Here is a 14037-nt window from a genome sequence, read left to right as displayed (position 1 = left end):
TTGGTGAAAGCCAGTATTAATGTCTGTATCACTGTTCAGCTCCGTGCTGATGCTGGAATGAGGCTAATGCCAGTCAGGAGGGGGGAGGGTTGTTAAGGTGGACTGTCATGCAGCTGATTAGATGGAAGAGAGACACAGGGCCCCTTTTGCAATTTCTCTTTCCTTTGGTGCTGCACACCCACACATGAGTAGTCTTGAAGTAGCTGAAGTCTGGCTTCGAGCTGCTCAACACTACATTCTTCCACTACAGGAAGCCAAAAAGCATCCAAAGGCATCCAGTTAGTGGGGGAGGAAAAAGGGAAGGTTCTTGTAAAAGCTGAGTGATGCAGCCTTTCTAGGGCAGCAGAGGAGAGGAGAGGTGGCCAGGCTTGGAGCTGATTTTCATCCTGGTGGGCTATAGGGAGGGATTTTGCGCTTTAGAAATGAGAACAGGAAAGTGCTTTCTTTTTCCTACTGGTGGTCCTTTGTCATCCCTTACCCTGCTCTATTTCCCATGTACCACAGAGGTATAAGTGGCCAGCTTCTCCCTTTATGATTATCTTTCCGGCATCACCAGTGGTAAAGTGTGACGATGGCACCGTTGCAGTCCACAGACACACGGGGTTCTATTTTCGTAGGGTATCTTTGGCATCTTTCAGTGTTGCCACCAGCAAACAACTTGTTAAAAGTGTTAAATCATCTGTACACTAATGCTAAAATGTGTTGAAGTGTTGCAACATAGGGCCTTTTATCTTCAGGGTCCAGAGCTAGAGGAGCTAGAGCAGGGTTTGGCACATTGCATAGACCAGGGTACATGACCATGAATATCTGTCAGATACTGCTGTTTTGGGTAAGAGGGAGAAGGAGGAGAGGGAAACCTCGTCGACCAGGGAGGGAGCAATGAAAAAAAGTCAGTAGTGATGCCAACAAAAGCTTTCTTAATAGAGAAGAGAGGGGGCTGAGAGCGATCAGACTGGGACTGTCAGTGATGTAGGGAGGGGAAGGAGGGAGGTGGACACATTTATCACACAGGGAGCTTGAAGGGGAGGAGCGTGGCTGCTGCACACTAGCACACGCAGAAACACACGCGCGCACACACACACTGCGGCAAATTCTGCAGCTGGTGCCTGCTGGCTTATGACTGCAGAAAAACAAGCTCCGTTTTAAACTCTCTGATCTCAGAGACGAGGCTGTTTCTATTCCAAGTAGCTCTGGTTCCACTGTGAAAAGCCCTGCAGGCTGGGCACTGTTCCAGAATGACAGGGATTCTTCTGTCTTCTGATGGGGCAGGGGGCCTTTTGCTGTATAAGGTCAGTACCCTCCCTATCTCCTTGATGACTCCATACTGGTTGGCTGCATCCAGACTGCATGTCTGTCCTTACACTTTCTCCAGCAAGTAGCTATCGTGTACAGGCCGGGCAGTTTTTTTTCCTCCCCTCCTTTCCTTTCCTGCAATCTGACAAGGCCAGGCTGTCAGATCCTCCGCCCTGCTCACATTCTGCAGACAGAGAGCTGTGTAGCTTTGCAGTAGTATCTTTCCTGACAAAACAATCCATGTCCTGTCATGTCTTTTTACCACTCTTCCTCATGTCTGTGTTGTTGGCATACCTGAGTCACGTCCTCAGCAGATGTGGTGGTAAATGGATGATGGACTTGAGCACAGGAGCGTGGTGAGCAATAGCCAGCACAGGCTCTCTTTGGGGAAAGCAAGGAAGCTGTGTGTACATGAACAAGAGGTGCAGTGTGTCTCATTCAAAGGAGCATGGCTGGACACCAGAGTAAGGGTGGAAGAGGGGTTCCTCAGTGTAAGCTTCTGTGGGACATGATCTTGTGCTCTTTGTACATGTTCATACACAGACCATCCTAGGTCACTCCTGGGATGACTGCATCTCACAAAAGAAGAAACTGAGAGCCAAATAAGGATCCAGTAATATATCTTTGTGATAGGTGTCTGAGTACAGAGATCCTAGTGGGTGCTACTTCTGGCCACTTGGCTAGAACAGCCAAGTGTGCTATGTGCATTGTCACAGGCTTTCCACTACTAATTGATGGGTAAAAGAGAGAGACCTCCAGGCCCTTGAAAGGAGATGCTATGGGTGGCCAAAGAAGACGAGATTGTCTGGTTAGCATACAGGGACCTGACAGTAGTGGCTAGCTCAAAATGAAGGGTGTATCTGCTAGTCTGTGAAGTATTCATTAGGCAAAAGTACCTGGGAAAGAAAGGGAGGTGATAGAGACTATCCATCAGCTCAGTAACTGTGTATGGGAGAAAAGGGAGTAAGTTATGCGTAAATGAATGTTTAGAAATTATTCTGGGGATAATTTACTGAGGTGGAAAAAGATGATTTATTTTTTTTCCCCTCAAAAATCCCGAATTAGCTACAGGACCCTGTCTTTCTGGACTCCAGCCCAAGCCTTGTAGCTGTTGACAGATAAGTATAAAGTATTGAGCTACTTTGGTTCTAACTCCTCAATTTGTATTAGTTTTTTCTCCATCCCTTTAGAGGTGCTTGGCTGAGTAGTATGAATTCCTCTTACAAATACACATGCTTTCTGTTTGTCTGGAGTAAGCACTTTCCCTTCTGCCAAGGCATTAAAAGTAAGAAGTTTCTACTAAGTTTTGTGAAAACTGGTGGGCCAGTAGAGGAGAGTGATCCGAATTGGTGCCTTCACTAGGACAGTACACGTTCTGTTTGGCCTGCCATCTGGGTAGTCACCACTTACACAGCACCCGTCAGACAGTGCACTTCTATCTCCAAGCGTGCTGCCACTTGACCAGTTGTTAGTTATGACTCATGAGAGGAACTGTGGATATTGCAGTGGACTGCAGGGAACATGGAGGGAGCTACAGTTATTGCAGTGGGACAGTGCAGGGTGGACACACAAAAAGCAGTCTTCGTTAATTCCATGCCTTGCTGTGCCTAAGCTCTGTGGCTTGTTTTTACATTTGCTTCATACTAAAGAAATGGAGATTAATTTCTACATGTGCTAAGGACAGAGGAGATCAGTTCTCCTCTTGCACCTTAGAATCATAGAATCATTTAGGTTGGAAAAGACCTTTAAGATCACCGAGTCTACCTTCCTCTCCAGGATCTCAAAAGTTAGTACTAATGGAACAATTAGTTGTGTATCCAGCTCTTCAGGAAATCTCTGTCCTTCCGAGGCTTTATTCACAGATGAACTTGAGCATTGGTGTCCTTGGCCAGCAGGTTCTTAGTTCTCCTGAGACAGGCCTTTAAGTCTTGCTGGACCAATCCCTCAAGTGTATGGAATAGTACTGGCTTGGATTTTCTTTTTAATGGGGAATGCAATTTTGATTCAATTCTACCTTTCTGAAAAGCATCATCACCCCAATATCTGTGTTTTGAAAGAAATGAGTGAGCCCTTTTTTTGCTTTTGAAAGTAAAGGCATGGCTATTTCCTCTAACAGGATGAAGGTTGAGAATCTCAAATGGAAGGAGGCATGTAAGTCACAGAGTAGGTAGGATTTAATATGCATGTCTGTTATCAGTATGTCCTACTGAATAACTTGTGTGTCTCTTTGCACATATTGTCTTTCATGAGCCTTCTTGTGAAGCATCAAAGTCTCTGGCAATTTACTAGAACCTACCTCAGGGCCCTGGGTTCACAGTTCGACCAGGTATGTAAGGTTCTTTGTGTCTCTGGCATTCTGTGAAACAAGACATCTTTTGTAAATTTGTACTACCTTTTGAGATCCTGGAGAAGAAGGTACAACAGGAAGAGAACGCATCTATAGTCACCAGTCAGGCATGTGGAAATCTATCTCCTTGTCTTTAGTGTGAAGCAAAGGTGAAAACAAATCACAGACCTTAGACACAGCAAGACAGTTTCAGACCCCTCCTATGCAAAAGGCTGAGCCTCTTCTCACTCCCCTGGGAGTCAACTAAATGCCCCAGGCAGCAGTGGCCTAATAAATGGTTGTTATTGAATATGTTCATAGAATACCTGATCTGAAACTCTTGTAACTGTTCTAAGGTTGGAAAGGAGAGTCCATTCCTGCCTCTGGGACACTGGCCATGGTAAGAAAATAGAAATGCCAGCTGGCAGGACATAAGAAGCACAAGCTATAGCCTTAGCTCTCACCTGGAGATTTGTCCAGAAGCTGCACGGTACCACTGCATGGGTGGGCTGGCATTTGCTAGCTCTGTTTTTCATGTATTTTGGTAGTCTTGAGAAAAGTGCTTTTGGTTGTTTCCAGTGAAAAGATGAAGGCTGTAAAAAGCTTAGTGCTGTTTTTCACAACATGCTATAGCTACAAATAGATTGTGCTAAAAAAGCATGGCAGCATAACTGACAAGTCTGGATCATTTGTTTCCTCTATTGACTTTCAAGTTAAGAGATTAAGTTAATTGCTTTTGCACTTGCTGTAGCTAATCTTTATTTCACTGGGATCCAACCATCTCGCCTGTGCCACCCTCTGTTAAGCTCCAGTGCCAAATTCTTAAATGATTAAGGAGAAAACTAGAAGGAAAGGCCATTAGTAGCTCTCTTTCGCATGTTGCCTGAGGAATGTCAGTCTGTCATTAAGCACTCAAGGTGCTAATAGCTATGTTAGAGGAGAAGTAGGCAAGAAGACAGGGATTTATTTACCTTCTGGTTGACTAGATTTATGTTCTGAAAAGCTTCCTAAAATGGTTTAAGAGGGGTAAGTTGCAGTACTTGGACAGAAATTCGAACACTACCCAGGCCATATAAGAAGTAAATGGCTTCAAACAAATATGACTCCTTTCCATGGTGGAAAAACATTGGATAGGGTGGTTCTCTGTCACTTTGATCATCTTTTTGAAGAGCCAGCTTGCAGGCTGGTAGGTATGAGCACAATCTGTGTTTTGGCCCAGTTCCTGGTTGCTAGATTTGCATGGGAGTTTTAATTGCTGTGGGGTTTCTTTCTTGTTGTTGGTCCATATTCAAAGGCAAAGACAATTGCCAAGGAAGAGGGAGGCATGGGAGCGTGGAAGGGTTCTCTGCCTGCATGGCTCTGAGGGAGCTGAACAAGTGAGAGGCCCTGAGACAAAAGTGTTTGTGGTGGTGGAGGCCTCTTCTAGACCTTTTTGTTCTTCCAAGTCAGTAAATTCACTTCCTGATTCCACTGTGTAATCTGCAAGCTGAAAGACACCTGGCTAGACAGGGTAGCATTAAGAAGTAGGGGCTCCTGTTGTGAAGTGAGACTTCAGTGAGCTCAGTGCAAGGCAGACTGGTGAGAGGCAGTGGCCGAGCTGACCTGTCACCAGTATTGAGAGACGATGATGTGCCTACTCTGCTAGAAACCTCCTTGGCTTCTCCCAAATGCCTCTCTTTTCAATGCTGAATAGACAAGGCCCGCATTTACTAGTGGAAGGGACAGGAGGCCTTGAAGCTCTGCACTTTGAAATAACTTTCCATATCCCATTCATTGTCACTGTATTCCATGCTGTAAATCAATTCCCAGGAATCCAGACCATGCAGAGAATCTATGAAGTGGCAACTAGATCCAAGAGTGCAAAGTAAAAACGCAGCAGAGAAGGATGTTGGCAGAGGACAGCTGCTTTTTCTCAAGGGCTGGCAGAATACAGTCCTTCTGTGCTTTACCACCCCAGCCACACAGAGTCCACCACTGGTTTAATATCTGTATCTAAACGGAGATGACATTCAGCAGGTCATCTTCAAAACAAGCAGGTGAGAGGGAAGAAAAGCTACTTAGAATGAGACTGTTAACAGTATGGAATAGGAAGGAGGTTTGAGGAGTATAAACAGATGCTAGAAATCAGAGGCAGGAGCCTCTTGCCAGAAATTTGGCATCTCAATAGGCAAACAGGAGGAAATATCAGAATTATTCCTTTATTTGTGACAGCCATCCCCTCCTTGTTACAACTAAGTTCTCTCTGCCTCAGGCAGCTTGCTTACACATTTCATATTGATCAGTTGTCAAAAAAAAAGGAAAAAAAAAAACAGAAAGAGAAGTAGGACAGATCATGAGCTATACCTCCAAGTCAGTCAGAATCAGCATTACCCAGATACTTCAAAACGAGGAGAAACCCGCAGTTTTCTTGAATCTGTGCTATGTTCTGGTTGTAAGAACATGTATCCTGTGATGCATATTATTATTAAAATTAAGAAATCAGAAGCTGTCCAGCTCTGTGACTTACAGGAGTCTTCAGACCTGGAATCTGGAACAGGGCATCTGCCTCAATGCCAACAGGAATAGTTTTGTGGGAGTCTGTTCAGGGACTGACGGCAAATAACAGCTGAAGTCCCACTGACAAGGAAAACATGAAACATTAATTTAGTTTCCAAAGGGACCGTCTATAAGTCTTCCAGGGGCTGGTGAAGTGAGGGCACAGGATAAGAGGATATCTTATGGTATGTTTAGGTTTCCTTTTGTGGGTTTAGCTGGAGACATTTAAGAAGTTACAGCTTCAGCTCCTCACAGCTGGAGACAATGCCCCTGTGCAGAGCTGTGTTCTTGATTCATATGAATGCCATACACTGTTTCACAGCAAAAGGATGCAAGGCTAGCTTGAGTCAGCAAAACTGTTGCAGGGAACAGAATCTCTCATGACCAGTTCTGCACCTGGCAAACTAGATAGAAGTGCTCATCTTATGCATTAATGTAGCTCAGTGGTGGTGTAACTTCCAGTTGAGGGGCATTTAATGAACAGTTAGGAACAGTAACTTCTGGAAATAGATACAGCTGTTTCCAAAGTGAACATCTGTGTCTTCAATTAGTGGTTCTAAAATGGCTGAGCTATCAAATTGCTCTTTAGCATAAAAGTGAGACAGTATGTGCAATTAGGAAGCAATGAGATGGTTGCTATGGTTGGCACAGTATAGAAATAGAAGTTGCCTGGGAAGAGGAGCTGTAGATGGCATGGAAATATCACAGCGAGGAGGGAAGATAGGAAGACACAGGCAAATGGTTAGGAGGAGTATCTCCTGGGATGTGGCAAGTGCCCACAACCTCCCATACCTTAAAGAATATTTCACCTCCTTCTCTTGCCCTGCTGCTGGTTCACCTTTGTAGTAATTCCCCAGGAGGTGGTCAGTCATTTTGCAGAGCCTGCTCTGCAAAACTCTGCAGTTCTCCTGACATGCAGTAACAGTATGGTAAGGTAAGTTATTAAGTTTCTCCAGCTAGATCCACAAAAGGAAACGTGAACATGCCTTCAGACACCTCAGTCCTCTCCAACCTGACAGACTCGGCAATGGTTCTGTGAACCAGACCTTGTTCTTCTTCACCCCAGACCGTTCTGTGCTCCTCCTGCTTTCTGTAGGTCTCCACACCACATGCTACTGTTTTTGACAGTAATTAATTTAATCTGTTGTGCTTTCCCATATTCTTTAAAATCTGTTGCTGTCTGGTCCTCCCAACTGGTTGACCCTAATGACTGGTTACTGCTGAGTTTTTCCTTTCTGTCTCCTGCCTAGTGTGGTTCTCAGTTAATTTCGCTCTGACCCTGCTCCTGTTGAGAAACTTCTCTCCTTCTTGGAGTTGTCTTGCTGATGCTGTCTTCTTTCTGTACCTTTTTACACCAAGTTCTCTACTTGTAGAGTTCTGCAGCTTTGAAGGCTTTTTCTCTGCCTCTGAGCTGTTCTAAAGTTAGTGCCTATTCTGTCCCAAATCAGCTGCTCTTTTCTTTCCTGATCTTAGCACTTCACAGCTCCTTTTACACTGAGAGAGTTAGGTTATACCGGTGTTTCCTGGAAGCATATCTGTGAACAGTTGTCCTGTTTGTCCTCCTGAAGACAACTGGGTCAATGCTCTGGTTGGAAACTCTCTTTCTGAAGCCCTTGAAGGAGTACAGAACGTATCACCAGCTCTGCTCTGCCTCACCTAATGCTCTTGCATGTGCTGCATCCTTCTCCACTCAATCCTCTGTGTGCTGTACTGCCAAGCCTTCTGTCTGGGTTGGGTGCAATGCCTGTCACCCTTTTCTCCATGTACAGAACCACACATCAGGAAACCCTTGAATTCTAAGGGGGGTTTAGTGCATGTGGTTCTTATTCCTGAGCGGGTGTTCTTCTACCCTCTACCCAGCTTCAGTCTAACTGAAATATGGGTAATAGTGGTAAATATACCATGTGTACCCAAAATTCTCATCAGTCTGTGGCTGGGATGTTGACTAAAGCTAAAACCAATACCTGGAGATTTCCCCTTGTTAACAGGCTGAAGTCAATGTGGGTGTGCTTTCAGGTCTACAGTCCCTAGGGGATGCTTTGCTTCGTAGAGATGTTTGAATTATCTTCACTCTCTCTGCACACTCCTTTGTGTTTTCCCATCCTTTGTAATTGTTTGTTCAGTTCCTCCAGATAAGGTGTGTCTCCTGTTGCACATTCACAGGGCTTTATTTCAGTGGTGCCATGATTTTAATTATGTGACTCAGGATCCCAATATGAAAAATCATCACACGCTATTTTGAAACTTGTGTAAAAAATAAAACCTCATACCTACAATAATAATTTCCTGCTCAAACACCATTGGCTTCCCCTTCTTTTCTAGGTGCAGTTTAAAATCCCTCATTTTATGTCCTGTGTGGTTTCATCTGTGACCTGTTTGGTGATCGCTTGTATGCTCTCTTCCATTGCTCCACAGGACAGCACATAGCTCTGCCCTAGCCTTCCCTTTCAGGGACTCAGCACTTTGCTACAGCTTCTTGCGTCTCAGTTTTCAGCTGATTCCCACTAAAAACATATTTTCCCTTTGCTAGTACACAGTGATTTTCTCTTTCTTTAGCTAAGAGAAAATCACTGAAGAAGATCTCTAAGGAGATAGATCTTTAGATTTAGCCACTGATAAATAAATAGATACTTATTTATCTATTTCTGCAGAGTGTTTGAAGATGTAAAAATAGAAAGTATATGAAATAAATCTTTACTGTAGACTTTTTCAGCCTTGAGAGGCTTGCTGGTGGACCACAAAGCGCTGTCTGAAGCCAACTCCTCATCATTCTCAGCTGTTGAATCACACTAGAAAGCCAAAAGTACAGCACTTTTCTAATAATGTTTTTATTATAATAAATGGTTACTGTAGCTGTCACATGTTGTGAATACAAGTTGGGGGAGGTGGCTGTGGGACAGCCCTTCCAGCTGTGATCACCCAGTGAGTGGGCTGTGCTCTTTGCTCTGCTCATCTCTGGAAAAGAAACAAAGAGCTGGATGTGCCCAGAATTGCTGGGATTGCTGCATCTCTTCAGGCACCCAAATTGAACAGTCAGGCACCAGTTTGCACTGCAGCCTCCCACTTAGCACTCAAAATCTCTTAGTCTTTTCTGTGCAGTTTACACCAAGCTCCAGCTGTAGTGCTTACCTGGTGTTTCTCCACTTATTTTGCCTGAAAGTCTCATCCCATCTGACACAATGCTGCCATTAAAAGGTAAGGAGCAATACAGGGGGAAATGTCCTATCATTCTGGTAAACACATCCAAGTGCGTCCACTGGGGTGATAAGAGATCATGTTTGAATTCCTGAGCTGGAACCAAAACACAGATTTAGGACTACACCAAAGCAAAGATGCCTCCCTATCCACAGGGCGCTGCCAGTCCAAGGGTGTTCTTTGTGTCTCCTGTTGAGATAGCTGTGGCTTGCATAATTAACTAATTATTCCTTAGAGTTGTTGGGGGAGGGAGCAAAGACACTCACTATACGGTCTGGTGTTTGGGACGCAGATGTGTGGAGATCCTGTTCACATTTCTGTGCTAGTGGGTGTTTCAACTGCACACACAAGAGACAAGCGTCAGCCGGAGGGGTGGAGAGCAATCCTGCTCTGTCTCTGGCAGGGAGGGAGTCAGAGGTCACCCATCTCCTGAGAGAACGTGCCAACGAGCAGGCCGCTGTGCCATCTTCTTTGGGCTTCTCTGTGTCCTCTGAGAAGATGGCGGCTGGATGTAGGCCTCCAGCTTTCCACCCCGACTGCAAGGGGGGGCTGCAGGTGGCTGGTGCCTCAGCTGGCACTGAGGTTGTGCCCGTTGGTGCTTGTGGAGGCCCCGGCGGGGACCGAGGTCGCCCTGCAGGACCCTCGGCTCAGGGCCGCAAGAGCTGAGGCAGCCGGCTGAGCTTCCCGTGTCCCAGGAGAGCTGCTCTGAAACATGCTCTTCCAGTTTCCTTAATACCCCTTTAAGGCAGACCAGGATTGGGATGTAAACAGCACGTTGATTGTAGGCATGGACGACAACAAATTGGAAGGTGTTTTGGACAGTCAAGACGAATGAAAAAATAATCCCAAGACCCCAGAGAGCAAAGTGGTCATAGCAAGAGAGAACAAAGAGACTTAAACTGAGGAAGTGCAGTGACCTTAATATATCTTCTCAATCAAAACATATGCTGAACCCAATACAGCCACTGTTGTCTGAAAAAAAAATAAGAATGGGGAGCCTGGGATTCTGTGTACATAAATAAATAGAGTATCCTGAAGTTTTTAGGGAAAAGAAAGAGAAGTAAAAATAGCTGATGGATTGCTGGAAGTTTAAGAAAAAATCTTTAATTGCCTCTATCAATAATTGTAGTTGTCATTTCACTCTAACAAAGATGTTCTGTTGTAATCTAAAAACCTTAATATTTTGCTTTGAAATAAAAATACATGTTTTTCAAGGACAGTTCATTAGTAAAACAATTTACTGTTGCAGCCAACATAAGGACCACGTCAACTTTGGAATCTGATTTACAGCCTGTGGAAACTGGTTGAGGCTATGGGTCATCCTCTCTCTCTGGAGTCTGAGGAACTGGCCAAGCTGCTTGCCTTGTGTCTGGGTGATCAAGTTTGGAAGTGGGCTGTAACTCAGGATGTGATGGTGGCTAAGCTCCCAGAAGCGGAGACAGCCTGCTTCCCTCAGTCAGGGCCGAGGCTGATGCTAGCATGTTCTAGACTCCCATTTATCCTCTAAAGGTCAAGCCAGAGTGAGACATAGCTGTTCGCTTTCTGTGCTGCATTTGTGGCAGCGGCAGCTGCTGCTGCTTGCACAGGGCCCGTACAGGTGCTCTGCTTAAGGCAGCTGCCTTGCTCTGCCAAGAGAAGGAAATGACAGTTTTCTTTAAAACTGAATTTGCCCAGAATCTTTACTTTCTAGAACCCACTACAAATGCCCACACACTGTTCAGAATCTCTTCAGCCCACCCCTCTGTGGAGGGGTTCCTTTTTAAATTTACTGAGGACTCTCCTCTCAAATGGTTTGAGCACACAGACAGCAGGAAGGCTGTGTGCAGACTTTCCTCATGCTGCTATGTAGCACATTCCAGTTCATACTGCTGGTGCTGTGGTTGCCCACACTTCTCCCACAGCTATGAAATTGCCTAAGCATGTCTCAAGGGTTGATATGTCCCTCTGACCCATTGTAACAGGTCAGGGCTGTTACTCTCTGTGACGGTCGGACAAATTATAGTCAATGTCTCAAACATTCGTTAAAGAACTTTGGTGGAGAAAATGGCCTCTGTAAAAATGCTGGAGTTTTGTGAACAGGACAATGTGGCCGGAGGAGAGGGCCCCCCGGAGGGTGGGACCGCGCTTCTCCAAAGCCGCAATTCCTTATCTTAAGTGACCAGGAGAAGGAGCACAGCATATGCGCCTGGAGGAGGAGGCCCCACGGAGGATGGGACTGTGCCTCTATCTTAAGCGGTCATGCCAGCAGAAAAAAGAGAGGCAACTCTGCGATGAACCCCCCCCCCAAAGCTCTCCGACCGATTCCAGAGAACCCCGGGAATGGGACTGCGCATGTCGAGACCATCGACTAACACGCTATAAAAGAAGGGAGAACGAGTTCTCAGCGCGCGCCCTCCAGAACTGGATCTCTACGCTGGCTGGACCAACGCTGGACCCAGGACTGGTGAAACCCTTTCCTTCTCTCTTTCTTTCTTTCTTTCTCTCTTTCTCTCCCTCCCTCTTTTTCTTCTCTCTTTTCCACAGTCCCTACACCTCATCCTTTTAAACATAAACCGTTGACCAAGTCTGAGACTAGGAGTGGACCTAGCCGCCCCTGGGCTCCTCTCTGAGAAGGAGTCCAGAAAGCAAGGGGGTCTGCTCTGAACCTCGTGACTCAACGGGAGGGCTCTCCTTCTGACACAGTTTCATGTTCCCTTTTCCATTTCATTTTTCTATACTTCTCTTCTCAAACAGCGGCTTAACGACATGTTGCAAGGTTCATATTGATAAGTTCACTTGTACTTGGGCAAGGTTATCTAGGTTGAATAAATGTTGATTGTTGTTTGAACTCCCCTGGTGTCGTTTCACCTTAATTCTGACAAAGGAAATCCACGAACCTGAGTCGCTCCAACTCTGGGACGCGACATCTTAATTGGCGTCACGGACAGGATTTCCCTTGTTGGAAGGGAGTTTCTAATGAGATACCAGACCTCCACCCGGAGAACGAGCGGGGAGGATCTGGGAAGGATCTCTCAACAATAAGTTGGGAGGGATCCGAGCAGCGGCAGACACAGGGGCCCAGGAAATATCTGTGTCTGACTGTTCCCCTGTTTTAGAGAGGCTAACTGCCTATAGGGGATTTCCCTTGTTGGAAGGGAGATTCTAACGGGATACCGGACCTCCACCCGGAGAACGGGCGGGGAGGATCTGGGAAGGATCTCTCAACAATAAATCGGGAGAGATCCGAGCAGTGGCAGGCATGGTGACCCGGGAAATATCTGTGTCTGACTGTTCCCCTGTTTTAGAGAAGCTAATTGCATATAAAGCCCGCCCTTCCCCACAAGGAGTAGCCTGGGCACGAGACCACTGGCATGACTCAAAAGCCATTGTAGGAAGAATTGAGAAGCTAGCGAAAGAAGGCAGGTTTCGCCCGGGAAAAGGGAAGGCTGTAGTGTGTGCAGTTTTAGGGGCCGCACTCGTAGCAGCCCAGGAAGACAGACAGGAAACAATGAAAGCTGAGCAGGCAGATAAGGAGAAGATTCAGTCCCTGCAGGATTTAGTTAAAGTCCTGCAAGAGCAATTAACTGCTGAGCGTAATACAACACAGCGGCTTCATGCTGCCTTGGCTGATGCATTAGATCGGGAAAGAATTTTACGAGCCGAGGTGGATGAACGATCTGACCCGGACTTAGACCTGCAAGGTCTAGAGGTAGTTCAGGTGAAACAGCAAAAATCTTTATACCCAAATCAAGAGTTAGAAGGTACCAGAAAAGTTTTTTACCCTGAGGATGAAGAGATAGCAATGAGGCCATTAATTAAAACAGAAACCATAGACAATGGCCAAAATGGCGGAGCACCACACGTGACCATTAAGACGATACCATATTCCGCCACTGAATTATCTAAAATTCAGGAAAAGTATATCCGACTAGCAAAGGAGACTGAAACAGAATATGTGTGGAGGGTGTCATTAACTGGTGGCGACCGGATTTTATTGTCAGAAGATGAAGCCCAAGGATATTGGGGGCCTGGAGTGTTCCTAACTACCGATGATCCTAGGGAACCATGGTCTCTGACGCAGCGGGCAGCTTACTGGGCAGGGGGAATAGACCAAATGGAACGAGGAGAACCAACACGGATAGACACCCCTTCTATAAATCAGTTGACTGAGAGCTTACAGAAAACTGCTTGTCTCCAATTAATGCATGATAGGCGATTAGTGCCACAACAGCCCTCTCCGATGTTGTTAAATGCCAATCCCGATAGAATGACTCCTCTAATCCGAGGTTTACCAGATTCTTTGAAATTATATGCTGTCCAGCTGCAGGATAGATTACGTGATGCGATAGCACCTAGAGGAGGCAGGCGGAATGCAGGAGGGGTCCTGACCTGGGGAGAAGTGGCACAGGAATTGGTTAACTACGGCCGGAGAATGGGTCTCACAAGGGAAGAAAGCAGGGCTAAGCCTGCTATCCGCCGAATAGAAGGACCTGGCCGACCTCCCCCATCTAAGACTGTAAACACCAAAAAGCTGTATGGGGGTCAGCGAAACTTGTTGTGGGCAGAAGGGATAGAAAAGGGAATTCCCCGGGACGTGATGGATGGCTTGCCCACCTCTGTCCTAGAAAAGTTGGTCCTAGGGTGGAAAGACAAGAACAAGGAGCCTCCTCATACTGAGTTAAACATTCGAGGCTATAAAGGGGTGAATC

General features: G+C 45.9%; 1 protein-coding gene across 3 annotated transcripts in view; it reads left to right on the top strand.

Moving 5' to 3' along the window:
• Positions 1-14037, top strand: part of MAP1A (microtubule associated protein 1A) — an 80930-nt gene that overhangs the window by 33950 nt on the left and 32943 nt on the right. The gene's annotated exons all lie outside the window — the stretch shown is intronic.

Source organism: Aquila chrysaetos, chromosome 5, assembly GCF_900496995.4.
Source record: "Aquila chrysaetos chrysaetos chromosome 5, bAquChr1.4, whole genome shotgun sequence".
NCBI classification, from domain to species: Eukaryota; Metazoa; Chordata; class Aves; order Accipitriformes; family Accipitridae; genus Aquila; species Aquila chrysaetos.
This window is presented reverse-complemented; position numbering and strand designations above follow the sequence as displayed.